Source organism: Ursus arctos, unplaced genomic scaffold (genome assembly GCF_023065955.2).
Source record: "Ursus arctos isolate Adak ecotype North America unplaced genomic scaffold, UrsArc2.0 scaffold_17, whole genome shotgun sequence".
NCBI lineage: Eukaryota > Metazoa > Chordata > Mammalia > Carnivora > Ursidae > Ursus > Ursus arctos.
In genome coordinates, this window is record NW_026622841.1 from 23,970,143 (window position 1) to 23,985,824 (window position 15,682).

At 42.7% G+C, this 15,682-nt stretch overlaps 1 protein-coding gene across 3 annotated transcripts in view; it reads left to right on the plus strand.

Moving 5' to 3' along the window:
* The first annotated feature begins 5,457 nt into the window (after positions 1–5,457).
* The window catches only part of DYM (dymeclin), a 334,659-nt gene continuing 324,434 nt past the window's right edge, over positions 5,458–15,682 (plus strand). The window contains exon 1 of one of the 3 annotated variants that reach the window (XM_048218645.2): positions 5,458–5,769. The gene's annotated coding sequence lies outside the window, so the exon portion shown is untranslated. The remainder of the gene's footprint in view (positions 5,770–15,682) is intronic. The other 2 variants (XM_057313102.1, XM_048218650.2) reach the window with 2 other exon arrangements.

Genomic DNA, 15,682 nt, shown 5'->3' on the forward strand with positions numbered 1-15,682 from the left:
GCCCCTTGTTTGGAGATTTAAATAAAATAACAGTGCACAGCTCATAACAAACAGCCCATAACATGAGTTGCTCTTTGCTGGTACCGATATCCTTGTCAGTAAGTTCTTACGCGGAGCTGAAACCTGTATCCTATCACTTCAAACCTTTGGTCCCAGTTTGGTTCTCCAGGGCAACACAAAATCAGTCTGGTCATGCCTCCTGAGAACAGTTACTTATCTCAAGTCTTAGTCTGGTTGCTCATACTCAGTTCCTCCAGCCATTCTGTATCTGACATGACTTCCAGACGTCTCACCAACCTGACTGCCCTGACCAGGTGATTAGTTCTGGTTAATCTATACCCCTCTTCAGTGGAAGGCCCAGGGACGGGCAATGACAACATGTGAGTTGATTACCATCTGGACTAGGGAGGTGAAATAACATTTATTTTTTTAAAAAAAGGCATGTGGGGCGCCTGGGTGGCTCGGTCGGTTAAGTGTCCAACTCGATTTTAGCTCAGAGTCATGAGATCGAGCCCCACGTCAGGCTCTGTGCTCAGCGCAGACTCTGCTTGGGATTGTCTCTTTCCTTCTCCTTCTGCCCCTCCCCCTGCTCGTTTACTCGCTCTCTCTTAAATAAATAAATAAATACATACATACATACAGTCTTTTAAGAAAAGGCATGCTCACAGCACCTGTGAGATGTGAGTGGGATATTACTGTCTCCTCTTTTACAGAGAAGAAAACTAGGCTCAGAGAAGTCAAGTACCTGTTATGGACTGCATGTTTGTGTTCCCCTAAAAGACATGTATTTTAAACTAAACGCACGGGGGTGACATTAGGAGGTGGGGCCTTTTGGAGGTAATTAGGTTTAGATCAGGTCATAAGGATAGAGCCTCTATGATGAGATAAGTGTTTTGATTTTTTTAAGATTTTTTTTTTTTTTTTGAGAAAAGTGTTCCTATTAGAAGAAACTGGAGCTCTCTTTCTCCACCGTGTGAGGATACAATAAAAAGATGCTATCCTCAAGCCAGGAAAAGGCTGTCACCAGACACTGGATCTGTCAGCGCCTTGAGCTTGGACTTCCCACCTCCAGAACTGTGAGAAATATATGTCTGTTGTTTAAACTACCCACTCTACAGTATTCTGTTAAAGCAGCCTAAACTGGCCAAGATGGTAGCTCTCCAAAATCTTTCAGCTCAAAAATTATGGAACCAGGGCTTAAATACAGATCTGACTCCAAAGTCTGCTCTTCATTCTCAGGGCATTGAAAATCTGAGCACTGTTCTTGGAACAGGTTTGAAACAATAATCTCTAGGTAGTCTACATCTTGCTTGTAGAGTGACCTTCTGTTAGGCATTGGTCCTTTTTGGCCTTTAGGTTCTAAAAAGAAAGTCAGCCCCTAGAAAAAGGTTTACTCCGTGTCCATAATCAAGACCATTTGATGGCTTGAGGAGCCATTATATTCCTAAAAGGCTGTGGTGGCATTTAGCACTTCTGGAATAACTTCTTGTTGATTTATTTATATTTTTTAAAAAGTTATTAATTTGAGAGAGAGAGGGAGAGTCAGCATGAGAGAGGGAGAGAGAGAGAGTGCACGCACCAGTGGGAGGAGAGGCAGAAGGTAAGGGAGAAGCAGACTCCCTGATGAGCAGGGAGCCCGATGCAACATGGGACTCGATCCCAGGACCCTGAGATCACGACCTGAGCTGAAGGCAGACGCCCAACCGCCTGAGCCACCCAATCTTCTTGTTGATTTAGATCCGTTCTGCGTTTGTTTTTTGTTTGTCTTAATACCAAAGGAAATTTCAGTTTTGCAGATGTAAATCTTGTTAGTAAGATGTTGATGAAAATTCTGGTCCTGGTAGTCCCAGGTGATTGATTTTCACACTTTTTCTCAAAAAGCTGTTCTTTTGGGGCTGGATACCAGGATGTGCTGGCTCACCTTGTCCTTCATGGCAATTTAACCCAATTTTTAATTGTATAATGCCTGTCTCCTCTACTAGATCTTAAACTTCTTGAGGTCAGGCTCACGTCTGAAGCACAGTGCACACAGAATTGCTAAGTAAATACGTGTTGAATGATTGAGCCAAATGGACGTCCTCAATTAGGAACACCAATCTTCCTTCTAAGTGTCTCTCTGGAAAGTCTCTGAGTAATGAGGGGCATGAAGAGTTTCTGCAGGACTGCAATTTCTTTCAATGCCTCGCTTGGTATTTCACTGCCTGACCGGCTTTCCTGGGTAACTCAACATATTTCTGGATATCGTCGATTTTCATGATAGTCTAACCAAAATGTGCTGGGAAGGTATAAGTCTGCTGCTGCAACATATAAAAATTGTACGCCTTCCAAGGCAAGGTATCATTTCTTTGTACGTTTTCTGCTTTACAGTTACTTCCTAAGTAGGATGAATATTGGTACAGTCTCAGATCGAAAATGTGTTGGGAACACAGGCAGTCATTTGGACGTTTTCTTTCTAATTAAACTTGATATTTTTGAATGTATTCAGTTTGTATTGCTGCGATAAGTTACCACAGATTTAGTGGCTTAAAACAACACACATTTATTATCTCATAGTTCTGTAGGTCAGAAGTCTGACACGATTCTCACTTAGCTAAAACCAAGGTATTGGTAAGACTGGGTTCCCTTCTGGAGGCTCTAGGGGATAATCTGTTTCCTTGTCTTTTTCAGCTTCTAGAGGTCACTGCATACATTCCCATTCTCTTGCCATCTTCAAAGCCAGCAATATCTGGTCCTCACATTGCATCACTTGGTCTTCTTACAGAGCCATATTTATTTATTTTTAAGATGTATTTATTTATTTTAGAGAGAGTGAGAGTGCATGAGCAGGAGTAGGGGAGGGACAAAGGGAAGGGGGGGAGAAAGAATCTCAGGCAGACACCCTGTAGAGGGCGGAGCCTGATACAGTTGCTGAGCCATATTTATGACTCTTGCCTTCCTCTCACTTTTCACTTTTGTGATTACATTAGGCCCACCCTGATAATCCTGGATAATCTCCCTATTTGAAAGTCATCTTATTAGCAACCTAATGCTATCTGCAACCCTTTGCCATGTAACCTAACACATTCATAGGTTTTGGGGATTAGGATGTGGTTATCTTCAGGGGAACCATTATTCTGCCTACCACATGGAATAATTTTAGATTTACAGAGAGCTGCAAAATACAGAGAGTTCCTGTATATCCTTCACCCAGCTTCTTTCTTTCTTTCTTTCTTTCTTTCTTTCTTTCTTTCTTTCTTTCTTTCTCTCTCTCTCTCTCTCTTTCTTTCTTTCTTTCTTTCTTTCTCTTTCTAAGATTTTATTTATTTGACAGAGAGAGACACAGAGAGAGAGGGAACGCAAGCAAGGGCAGCGGGAGAGGAAGAAGCAGGCCTCCTGCCGAGCGGGGAGCCGGACTCAGGGCTCGATCCCAGGACCCTGGGATCATGACCTGAGCCGAAGGCAGATGCTTAATGACTGAGCCGCCCAGGCGCCCCACCCAGTTCCTTTTAATGTTAGTATCTTACATAACCGTAACAAATTTGTCAAAACTAGGAAATAAACATTGGTACAATACTGTTAACTAAACTACAGACTTCATTTGGATTTCATAAATTTTCCCACTTACTGCCTTTTTTTTGGTTCTAGGATCCAATCAGGACACCCAGCTGCATTTAGTGGAGGGTTTTCACGACTTTCTGCTAGTATTTCTGCAGCAACTAGACACTGTTGTAATCAAGGCAGTCACAGTTATCATGATAGTGGTTCTGGCAGTCTTGAGAGATGGTGACCAAAGATAATACTTAGCACATTACATGTACAATAAAAGGTATGTGAAGTCAGGCTTCATATATTGGGAAAACCATTCCTAACCTAACACTCTGATTTATGATGATTGCCTAGCAGCGTTAGGACATTTACCGAGGAACGCTGGTAAGACCCTTTTTACGTCAAGTTATCCCAAAAATATTAAAAAAGGGGGACATTAAATTTTAATAACAGGTTTGCCTCAAAGTAGAATGAGTTGTTTCTCGGTCTATAAAGTTAGTTCTGAAGAGAGGCTCACATTTATTTCTAGATCATTCTGGGGTAGATAGAGGGTGTGATTTTTGGTACAGGCAAAAATATGAAGTACTTTGAGTTTGGCTTTGGGGCCTCTCTTTTTGCTGAAATTTTAAAATAAAAATTATAAAACTATACATGTAACTCATATTCATCGCAGGAAAAATAGGAAACAGGCAAAAACTGAATTTATTTTATTTATTTATAAGATTTTATTTATTTATTTGACACAGAGAGACAGCAGAGAGGCAACACAAGCACGGGAATTGTGAGAGGGAGAAGTAGGCTTCCCACCAAGCAAGGAGCGTGACACCGGGTTCGATTCCAGGTCCCTGGGATCATGATCTGAGCCGAGCCACCCAGGTGCCCTGGGAAAAACTGAATTTAATCACACAGGATCTCATTCCCCAAAGTTTATAATTGTTAACATTCTTTTAGCCTTTTCCCCCCCGTGTGTGTATACACATATATAATAAACATAAACATAGTTCATTTATGAAGATTGGATATTATACATACTGCTCCCCGCTGGATAGATCATGAGCGTGTATCCCTAGTATTCTTTACAATGGCTACATAGTAGTGCCCTCCTCTTTTTGGCTAGGCTCCCAGGTACCTTGTATTTTAGAATGTTTTCCTGAAATAATCCTGCAAGCTCAGGAATTTATTGGCAACAGATGCTACAAAAGTATATCGAAGATCTGTATGGTAATTCTCAGAGTACATTTGACACACTGACTGTAAAACGGAAGTAATAGTGATACCTATCTCAGTGTTATTTGGAGAAACAGTGCATAGCACATAGGAAACCCATAATGGGACTTGTTAATTATCGTTACTGATTTGGCAATAGCCCTGTGTGAGAAGAATTAGCATCACCTTGTATATATTTAAGAAGAGGAAACTGATGGGAAAAGCTCAAGGACATATGTCGGTCTGGTAACTTCATTCAGCTCATTTGACTTCAAGTTCCATTCTTTGGGCACTGCACTATATTGATACTCTTTCCTATGAGACCTGCCCTTTCTATAAACAGTGCGGTTAGTTATAGACCTACTACCTGCCTCCATTAAAAATTACTTTCAGAAAGTCAGCTCTCGACACAAGGGTTTGAAAAGAATAAAGATAAAGATAAAAAATAAAAACACGCCAAAAGATAAATTATTTTCCTATTTCCAAGTCTTCAGAACTCCGCAAGGAACTGCTTGACTTTGGGATGGTTATTCAGTTGGAATAAACAGAGGCCTTAACAAAGCTAAGCCACCAGAACCACTGGTGTGGGGTGAGCCATCCAGCGATCGATCGGTAAGAGGGTTTAGCCGCTTCTCGAATTTGCCACGTGGCTTTGCCGTTGCCCTGGACGCGCTAGGAGGGTGGAGAAACGCCTAACGTTTGAAGGACTACATTTCCCAGAAGTCTGCGCGCCGCGCGCCACGTGACCGTCGTCCGGAGCGCGCCCGGCCGTTCGGTCCCCAGCCGCGTTCTCGGCCGCTTCCCTCTTCTCTCCCCGCCTCCCGGCCTCCGCACGGACGCGGCCGGGGCGGGAGCCGAGCCGGAGCCGAGCCGGAGCCGGAGCTGGAGCCGGAGCCGCAGAGACGTGGAAACATGGAGGCCTGAGCCGGCGTGCGCCACCCTGGCTGCGGCGGCGACGGCGGCTTCTTCCGATCCCCCTGTGCCACCCGCTCGTGTGTCCGTGGAGGTGGAAGCGGATCTGCCCTCCGGCTGAGACAGGTGGGCTGTGGCGCCGCCCCCGGCCCTGGAAGCCCGGCGGGGCCCCCAGCCCCTCGTCCGAGCGGGTTTGCGGACACCCTCACCCTCCTGTCGGCGGGACTGCTCCGCCGGGACGGGGGAGAGGGTCCTTTCCTGCCACTGGGGGCCTGGGCCACCCTGGAGGGGCTGTGCCTGGGTCCCGAGAGCTGCCCGCATCTTCCCCCCGCCCCCTTCCAGGGCACAGTGGCACTTAGAGGATGAGGGAGTGTGTTAGGAGTGAGAGGGACCTCTGTCCGAGTCTAGTGTTAAGAGTTGGGGGGTTACCAAAGAGCGGGTAGATAGATGCTTCGGGAGATGGGGCGATGTTGGTCTGAAAAATGGGCGTGTAATGGGTAGGGTGAGCAATAGTGTTTTGTTTTGTTTGTACGTATACATTGTTATGGAGAAGTAGTTCACATACCATAAAATTCACCCTTTAAAGGTACAATTAAAGTATAACTCAGTGTTGTTGTTTTTTTTAAGTATATTCACAGGGTTGTGCAACTATCTAATTCCAGAACATTTTTTTCACTCTAAAAAGAAACTTGGACACATTAACACTCTTTATTTCCCCCTTTCCCACTTCCTGGCCACTAGCAATTGTGTTTTAACCGAAAGGGTGGGAAGTTAGCCCAGGTGTTGGAGAGCTGGTGGCAGTAGTGGGGTGATAAAGCTGATAGCAGAAAGTACTGAACTGGGGTAGAGGAGTAATGGGGTGATTGTGATAGGGCCGGCAGTGGGGTACACAGAATGGACGGAGTAGGGGTGTAGATGGAGTGGGACCTCTGAAAGGGGAGAGAGGAGGTTGGAGGGAGGGGTGTGTAGAGAGAAGCTGCTGTGAAAACATGGAGGATGGAGGCCGTGGAGGGGAGTGTGGTCTTACGGAGGAACCCAGGCCTTTGGTTTTATGGGTGGGTAGCGCAAGAAAGAACTGGAGGTGGTAGGGAAGAGATCTATAGGAATAGGGGAATGGTTGCTGCTGAGCATGAAATTTGTGAATATATAGATTTCTAGAATGATTATTCTGCTTTGTAATTTTTATCTTAGATAATTCTCTTGGCAACTCGGAGTGGCCAAGTATAAATATTTCCATACTGGAGTTGAAGAACCAGGCTCTTATAGATTAAGTGACTTGCTGAAATTATCCTTAATTAAGGATAATAGGGTAAAATGAGTTGGGGATTAAAGAATAATTGATTAAACTATAAATTGCAGGTGGCTTGCGTGGCAGAGAATTGAGGGGGCAATGTCACAGGAAAGAGATTCAACTGTTAAATATATTGAGTTTGTATTATGATAGCGTCCAAGGACTTTGTTTTTGTAACTTTTAAATACAGAAAAGTTTAAACATTGAAATAATTTAATATCCCCCCATGTACCCGTTACCCAGCTTCAACAATTAGTAACTCATGCTAATTTATTTTCATCTACTCCCTTATCCGTTCCTGTCCCCACTCCCAGCTATTTTAAAGCAGATCATAGGCATACCATTTCATTTGTAAATATTTGAGTGTAAATCTGTAGAAGGTTGAGTCACTCTTTTTAATATGCCCACATTACCATTATCACATCTAAAAAAAATTAATAGTAAGCTCTTAATGTCAATATTTAGAAGGACTTATTTTTTAAAATGTAGCATCCATTCGATACAAGGGAATTACACAGTGCAAACACTTTGATGTTTGACTTTCTAAAAAACATGGTATAGTTGTTTCCTGATTTTTTCCAGTTGCTTCTGTTACCCTCTTTCATTTTCTTGGTTGATATGGTTCATCCTTCTACAAAAAGTTCAAAGAATTGTCACTTTGGCATTTTAATTGGTAGAGTTTTCATGAGAGCAGGAGAAAAATAGAAGTGAAGTACAACACGTGCACATTTTAGAAAAGTGAAATATACATGCAGAAATAACTTATGTCTCATTGCTCTAAATATTTGGGCAATTTGATTACACTTTTGTAGATACTTTCACATTGTTAGAAGTTGTTCACTGTATATTAGTTACCTTTTTTTTTCTAAGATTTTATTTATTTTAGAGTGAGCACAAAGTGGGGGGAGGAAGTGACAGAGGGGGCGGGAGAGGGACAAACAGACTTGGCGCTGAGTGCAGAGCCCCAAGTGGGCCTTAATCCCAAGACCCTGAAACCATGACCTGAGCCGAAAGCAAGAGTCTGATGCTTGACCGACTGAGCCACCCAGGCGCCCCATGTGTATTAGTTTTCTATGCCTACTGTAACAAGTTACCACAAATTTAATGTCTTAACACAAATTATTTTAAAGTTCTGTATTTTGAAGTCCAAAATGGTCTTACTGGGCTAAAATCAGTGTGTCAGCAAAGCTGTGTTCTTTTCTGGAGGTTTCTAGGGGAGAATCTGTTCCTTGGCTCTTCCAGCTTCTAGAGGCCACCCCTATTCCTTGGCGTGCAGTCCTCGTGCTCCATCTGCATAGCCAGCAATATTGCATCTCGTCGTCCATGCTGTAGTAGGTCTCTGATCACAGCTGGGAAAGGTTAAGGACCCATGTGATTAGATCAGGCCTACCTGGATAATTCAGGAGAATTTCCCCCATCTCAAGGTCCTTAACTTAATTATAGCTGCATAGTCCCCTCTGCCAGGTAAGATAACAATCACAGATTCCATAGATGAGGATGTGAATCTCTTTGGGGACTATTATTCTGCCTACCATAGTGTGTTTTGGGACATTTTGCTGAGATTTACTAGGTGAGGTGACTTCCTTTGCTGCTACAAATTCAGTGTGTCATCTTTCAGGTAATGGGAATGGTTAGTGATAAGAGAGGACCACTCATTTTCCTTTCTGTGACTATAATAAACATATGGGAAGTACCTGTGTGCTTGCAGTGTAGCTTTTGGTAAAATGAGACCTTTAAAAGTGATTAAGCATAAAAGCAATGTGACAACATGTAAGTCTTTCTGTATTTAGTTTTGGTCTCTTTATATTCATGTTTTTTAAGTATTGTATACTTGTAATCAGAGTGTATGCAATGCTCAGCGGCTAGTTGAAATCATAGGACAGTCTGGGGCAGTGATGGTTCCTGCACTCCCAGTGAGAAGTCTCTCTGTCCCAGTGGGTGATTGAGGCACCCCCAGTTGAACAGGAAGACTTTTTTTTTTTTTTTTTTTTTTTTTGCACAGAGGGAGTTGTGGGAAGGGGCAGTGGGACAGGGAGAGAGAATCTCAAGCAGGCTCCAAGCGCAGTGCAGAGCCTGATGCGGGGCTCAGTCTCAGGACCTTGAGATCACAACCTGAGCCAAAATCAAGAGGCGGATGCTTAACTGACTGAGCCACTCAGACACCCCCAGGAAGACTCTTAACAGTGAGAAAATGTGCAGGAAGAATGAGCTCCTGACAGACTTGGGCTTGAGGCCCCTTCTCAACTTTTCTTTCTGTGACCTGGTTGGTTGAAAAGGGCTGTGAGCCTGAACAGGTGAGGGGCCAGATGGCTATGGCTATTCTTCCTTGCCCAGGACTGAGAGAAGACTGAGTGGTGGAGGTAGAGGGGACTTCAGAAAGCCCTCTAGTCTGGTATCCTGCTTCCTGAGGGGGTTCCACATTTCACCTTAGCTCTCAAGCTCTTGACAGTGTCCGGGTGTGAAGGTCCTGGCTCTGATGGTGGTGTGTTTCAGCGTACCACTTCTCAGTTATGTGTAAGGGCAATTGTTCACTCTCTGCTCCCACCTTTCACCTTGTTTCCCCTTGGAAGGTTCTTCGTGAATACTCTGACCTTCTTAAAAACTACACGTAAACAGTGTGTAAGTTATCCATCTGTTAACTTTACTTCTAGTCAAAATAACCTAACCTGGTAAGGTTGAGAACAACTTTACAAATAGTCTTATTTACTAAAATGTTTTGTTCTTTTTTCATTCCTTTAAGCAAGTTTGGTTGGTACTTTTTGATCTTCTCTAATTTTTATCATATTCTTTAAATATGCAGACACCAGGCCAGGGTTGTGGGGTTGGGGTGGGGCCGGGTGTGTGGACAAAATGGGTAAAGGTGGTCAAATGGTGTAAACTTCTAGTTATAAGTCATGGGGGTATAATGTGCAGCATGGCGACTATAGTTAATAATTACTGTATATTTGAAAGTTGCTAACAGCAGATCTTTTAAGTTTTCATCATAAAAAATTGTAGTAACGTATGGTGATGGATGTTAACTAGACTTAATTGTGATCATTTTGCAATATACACGTATGGAACATTATGTTGTACACCAGAAACTAACATAATACTACGTGTCAGTTATATCTCAACTTACAAACCGTGCAAGGATGCCTGGGTGGCTCGGTTAGTTAAGTGTCCAGCTCTTGGTTTCAGCTCAGGTCATGATCTCAGGGTCGTCAGATCGAGCCCCATGTTGGGCTCAGGGCTCAGTGTGGAGTCTGCTTGGGATTCTTTCCCTCTTCCTTCCCGTCTGTCCCTCCCCCAGCTGGCTCACACCACACTCTAAAATAAATCTTAAAAAAATGCAGATACTAAAAGTGGCTGTTAATTCTCCAATAAGGACATTGGGAGAATTAAACAATATACATTTTGTATGTCATATGACTGATAATTTCTTTTTTAGATTGATTCAGTCACTGAATCTTAACAATTCCTTCAGGATATCTCTTGCAACCCTTCACCTTAGAAGACTTTTTTTTTTTTTTTTTTGTAAGATTTATTCATTTATTTTAGAGAGTGAAAACGTGCACGCACGGGAGCAGAGGGAGGGGTAGAAGAGAATCTTAAGCAGACTCCCTGCTGAGTGCGGAGCCCAACTCAGGGGCTCTGTCTCATGACCCTGAGATCATGACCTGCGCTGAAACCAAGAGTCAGACCTTAACCGACTGAGCCACCCAGGCGCCCCACTGTAGAACACTTTTAAAGCCTCCTGCATCAGTTAAGATTAGGTTTGGCTCTGGGTAACAGAGACTTGATTGAATAATAGCTTAAACATGTTTGTTTCTGGTGTGAAAGTCCAGAGGTAGACAATTCACGGCTGGCATGGTGGCTCTACTGTCATTGGGGACCCAGTTTCTTACTCTGTCATCCATGGGGTGTGGTCCTTGATTTCTGGGTCCCAGATGGTGAGGCATGGCATGCAGTTAGATAAATGGTCTGGCACCCTCACGAACGTTCTGGACTGGTCATAGATATTTTGAATATCATCAGCGTATAGCAGAAGAGTTCACTGATCTACAAGCCTCAGGGTAGTGTGTGATCTTATGGTTGCAGTGGACAAAGTAGAAGCCCATGAGGAAGTCTTCCTATTGTAAAGCATCAAGCATCAGCTTGCTCTCTGGCCTTTTTTTGCTTCCACTCTGATTCCCTCCCTACTCCAGCCATGTCGAACTTCTTTCAGTTCCTTGAATGGGCCCTTGCCTGTTTTTGTCTTCAGTCTAGGCCTTTATATATGGTATTCTTTTTGCTTGGACAATTTTCTGAACCCCACACCCAAGTAGGCCAATCCTTCTTATCCTTCAGGTCTTAGCTTTTAAAAGGTATGACATCTGGGAAGCTTTCAGAGTCTTGAATAGTTGCTATATCATAATTTCATGTTGATTTAGCTGTATCTCTTACTCAACTGTAAATTCCATTCTTCACATTTGCAGTCTTGGCACTTACGTCGTGCTGGCCACATAGTGGCTGCTCAGGAAGTCATGACAGATCCCTTGTGCTTGCGTAACTGTAATGGGATGGAGCTTGGGTGATGTTAGTTTGTGTTTTCAGTCCTGCACTATTCTTTGGTATTTGCACATTGAGTTGTTTATATGAATCAGTGATTGTGGTAGTGAATTTCAGTAAAGCACATTCTCTCTAATTTATTTAAGAGTTAATTTTCCCCTTAAAGTAATGCTTGTGTTTTAGAAAGGATAAGTAGTATTAGAAGATATATTATAAAAAACGAGCCATACCCTGCCTTCCCTATCCTTTGTAGTCTGGTTCCCAGAGACAACTACCCTTAACTGTGTTTGTAAGTAATATGGCTAAATGGCTATTTTTGGATTTATCAATCGTGGATGACACCTATTGACTCCTTGTTATGGTAGTCGAGGTGCTCTTCCTCTTCCTCCCCTCTCTTCCAGCCCTTCCAGTAGAGATACATAATTCTTGGCTAACTTAGTGCTCCGTGTTGCTAGGAGTACATAAATACTGCTCACTGCTGAGCTGAGTAATTTACCTGGTTTCCCAGCTCCCCACCCCCATCTGCCTATTTTTTTCATGAACATATTACTAATTTTTACCAAACACTTTGAAAGGCCTGTGGGGCTTGGGGCCCAGGAAACTGATGCAAGATGTTGCTGTGGCTACTGCTGTTGCTGTGAGCACTGAATTGTTTGGTCCCAGTCCCAGAGGCTTCCTGTCTTTGTTAGTGTGAACGTAGGATAAAAATCTCAGATACTTCACACTTAGCTCAATAGTGTCTTGAGTTAACACCCCTCTGTTTGGTTTGTGCTTGCTTTTTGGAGCTCCTGTTACTAATATATTACGACCTTCTATCTAAGTGGGTCTTCTAAGCTTCCGTTTCCTGTTTTCCATCTGTTTGTCTCTTGTTCTTTATTATGGGAGTTTCTTTGACCTTATCTTCTCTCTGTCCAGTTTTTTAAACAACTTTTCAAGTATCTTTTCCTGTCCTTTGACTATTTCCTTTTTTATGACATCTTGTTCTTGGTTCAGGGAAGCAATGTGGTATAGTGGTTTCCGCACCCAGCCTGCCTACGTCTGAAACCTGGTGTGCCACTTTCTGACTCTATAGTCTGGAGCAAGTCCCTTAATCTTTCTTTGCCTCAGTTTATTCTGTCTAAGCCAAAAGTTGGCAGATATTTGTGCAAGTATTTTAGCTTTGTGGTCCAGGAGGCAAAACGAAAAATATTATACAGGTACTTATGTAATGGGAGAGAAAAAATTTCCACGAGTTTTTTACTAATGAAATTCAAAATACGATATGAATAATGGTTGAGAATAGGTTTTTTTGTAATAAGGTTTGCTAAATGAAGAATGAAATCTCTTTTTGGAGGAGAGGGGATAACATTTTACCTAATAGGGTATACTAACTTTAAACCTCAGTCATCAAAATTCATCACAAATGTTCATATTTAACATTGGCTTGTAATGAGATTTTTGTATTTCATCTTTGAAAGTATCTTTTTACATGGTACCTCCAAATACTGATCAGTCCATGAACATGTTTTTAGTGGAGCATGTTTATTTCCTGGAAGGCATCTATAGAATTGTGCTAGATTCTTTTCTGATAATTACCTTTTAGCAAATCATCGTATTGCCCACTAATCACTTCCAACTGAGGGTTAGGTAGAAGCTTCATGTTTTACAGTTAAATGGTTTTTGAAATGTGGAACTTGTATCGAGGTCTGAAAAGTGCTGGAACTGTAGTTTTATTTTGGAAAATATGTCTATTACATATTTGTGTGGCATTGGAGATCTCGCATCTCATCTTAAGTTTTTACAGCATGCGAAGTGTGTAAAGCAGCTCGACATCACTTGTGATTCAGTGTCAGTTGTCCTCGAAATGACTGTCTCAGTGTAGGTTTTGCATGGAAACGCTATTGGCCTTCTAATTTTAGATTGAATTCATTGAGAAATATTAGCGAATCTGCAGCAAAAACGTATTTTCAAAGCCATTCAGTGTTCAATAATAGTGGCCGAGGGAGGTTCTTCAGACAAATTTTGTTCTCTGAGCTCGAAAAATTTCCATAAAACTATACCCTGGCTAAGCCATGGTATCGTGTGGTGGGATAGATCAGGATATTCAGCTGCTGTTTCTGACAGAATTGTCATGGAAATGATGATGGTTAAGTTCATGAAAGTAATGAAGCTAACTGTTGTAACTGGTTCAATAACAGGTGGTGGATTCAGATATCTTATGCCGCCTCCCTGCTCACTGATCATGCAGTGAGTAACAAGTAGGTCTTAAACACCTTGCATTTTCACAGGGTTTGTAAATTTGTCCATCTAAGTTTCTTCTGCTTCACACGTATTTTTACCATCATCGGTTATTATACATCTTAGCAGATTCCACTTCAGGTTGAACTGAATTAGTATTTTTCTCCACTTTTTGGGAAAATATTCATAGCTGTAATGGTTCCATACAGACTGTTCTCTGAACAGCTGTTTTCACTGAAAGACAGGTCTGAAAGATGTTTCTTTTTTCTGGACACATTTCTTTGACTGCTCTAATCAAACATGATTTAGTTTAACTCTTGACTGGTCCATGACTTTTCTTGTTTGGTTAACACATGAGCCCTTTGGAACCTTACTTTGGTTGCGGCCTAGTTTTTATTCTTTGTCATTGGGAAGACACTGTGCTGTGATGAAACGTCGTGTTTGAGATTTGCTAGCTCTCCTGTCCATTGCTCTCGTGAACTGGGAGTGCTCCATGGTCGGGCCCGTCCGTCTGTTGCGATGAGTGCTTGGTTGGTAGTATCCTCCTGTATGGTATTCTGGTACAAGTACGATGCTGTTACATAACAGACGCGACACTTTGACCTTTCATCAGATTTTTAAAAAATGACCTACCCTCTGCTAAAAGCGTGACATCAAAGTCTACTTCTTTCTTGTTTCCACATGACAGATATCCACTGGTAATAAGTGTCGCAATGTGCAAGACACTTGAAATGCTGCCTTCTCTCTGCGTCATTGAGATTTGTAGTGTGGCGAGCAGCAGCTTAAAAGGATGAGAACATCACATCTGGTCTCTGTAGGAACGACTCGTCTGTGCCGTTGTATCATAAAAGCAGCTACGGGCAATATGGGAACAATTGAGCATAGCTGTGTTCCACTAAAACTTTAATTATGGACACTGACATTTTAATTTCATGTGATTTCCACATGTCACAACATTTTTTTTTTCCCCAATCGTTTAAAAATGTAAAAATCATTCTTTGGGCAGCCGGCTAGATTTGGCCCCTTAGGTTGTAATTTGCTAACCGATGATCTACACAATGAGAAAATGGAGATACGACCTCAGGTATAGATGAGTTAATCCGTGTCAAGGATTGGATAGTGCCTGGGGACGAGTAGCTGCTGACTAAATGTGTGCATTTATTATCGTTACTGTTTTACCTCTCTGAGGCTGTCTTAGTTTTTAATTTTTTCTGAGAATCCTCTTTGGAATTTGTGAGAATTCCTGAGAATTCCTTTCTTTGGTTTATTTTGGTTTCTGTATTTTGTGTTGGAGGTTTTGCTCACAAGTCTAATCATTTTTGATTGTTCCCTTGTTCCCTTGTACTTAAGACTGGAAGCTATTCGTGTGAGTGGATTTTGTTGAGTGGTGGGCCTTGCTGGGGGTGGCAGGCCAGCTTTTGAAATGGGGGGGATCCCAAATGTCTGTTAACTTTTTCCTGGGTGCCCCTTCAGCTTCTCTTGAGAAGACTCGTCCAGTCCCCTGCCTTGGAGGCAGGGAAGCCCGCTGCGTGCCTGTAGCAAGCACACTTGAACTTCATCCTCCTGTTTTCATCCCTCTCCTCTTTACCCTCCCAACCTGGGCTTTGGAGTCCAGAGTGTCTCCAGTCACATTTCTTCAGAGAGCACACACGTGGTCTCCCATGGGGCATGGGGTTGGCGGGGACCCACTTACTTTATTTAGCGCTGCACCTTGCTCCTGTCTTCATGATGCTTTTCTCCGGCTCTTTGGCCTTCCTGGGGTTCTGCGGGTTGGATTGGCTTGCTTCTTGTTCGGGTGCCCTTTAGCGGGCACTTACATCGGGGCTTCCTCAGCTCTGCGGTTCAGTTACTACCCCTGTCACCGTTCCATCTTCCACGCCTCTTCTCATCTTCGTAAGCTTAATCTTTTTATTCTCATTACTCCCATTGTGCTGGAGTGGAATACCCCAGGATACTTAATATAGCCCTTGGAACATAGTAACCTTTCGGAGAATGTTCCAT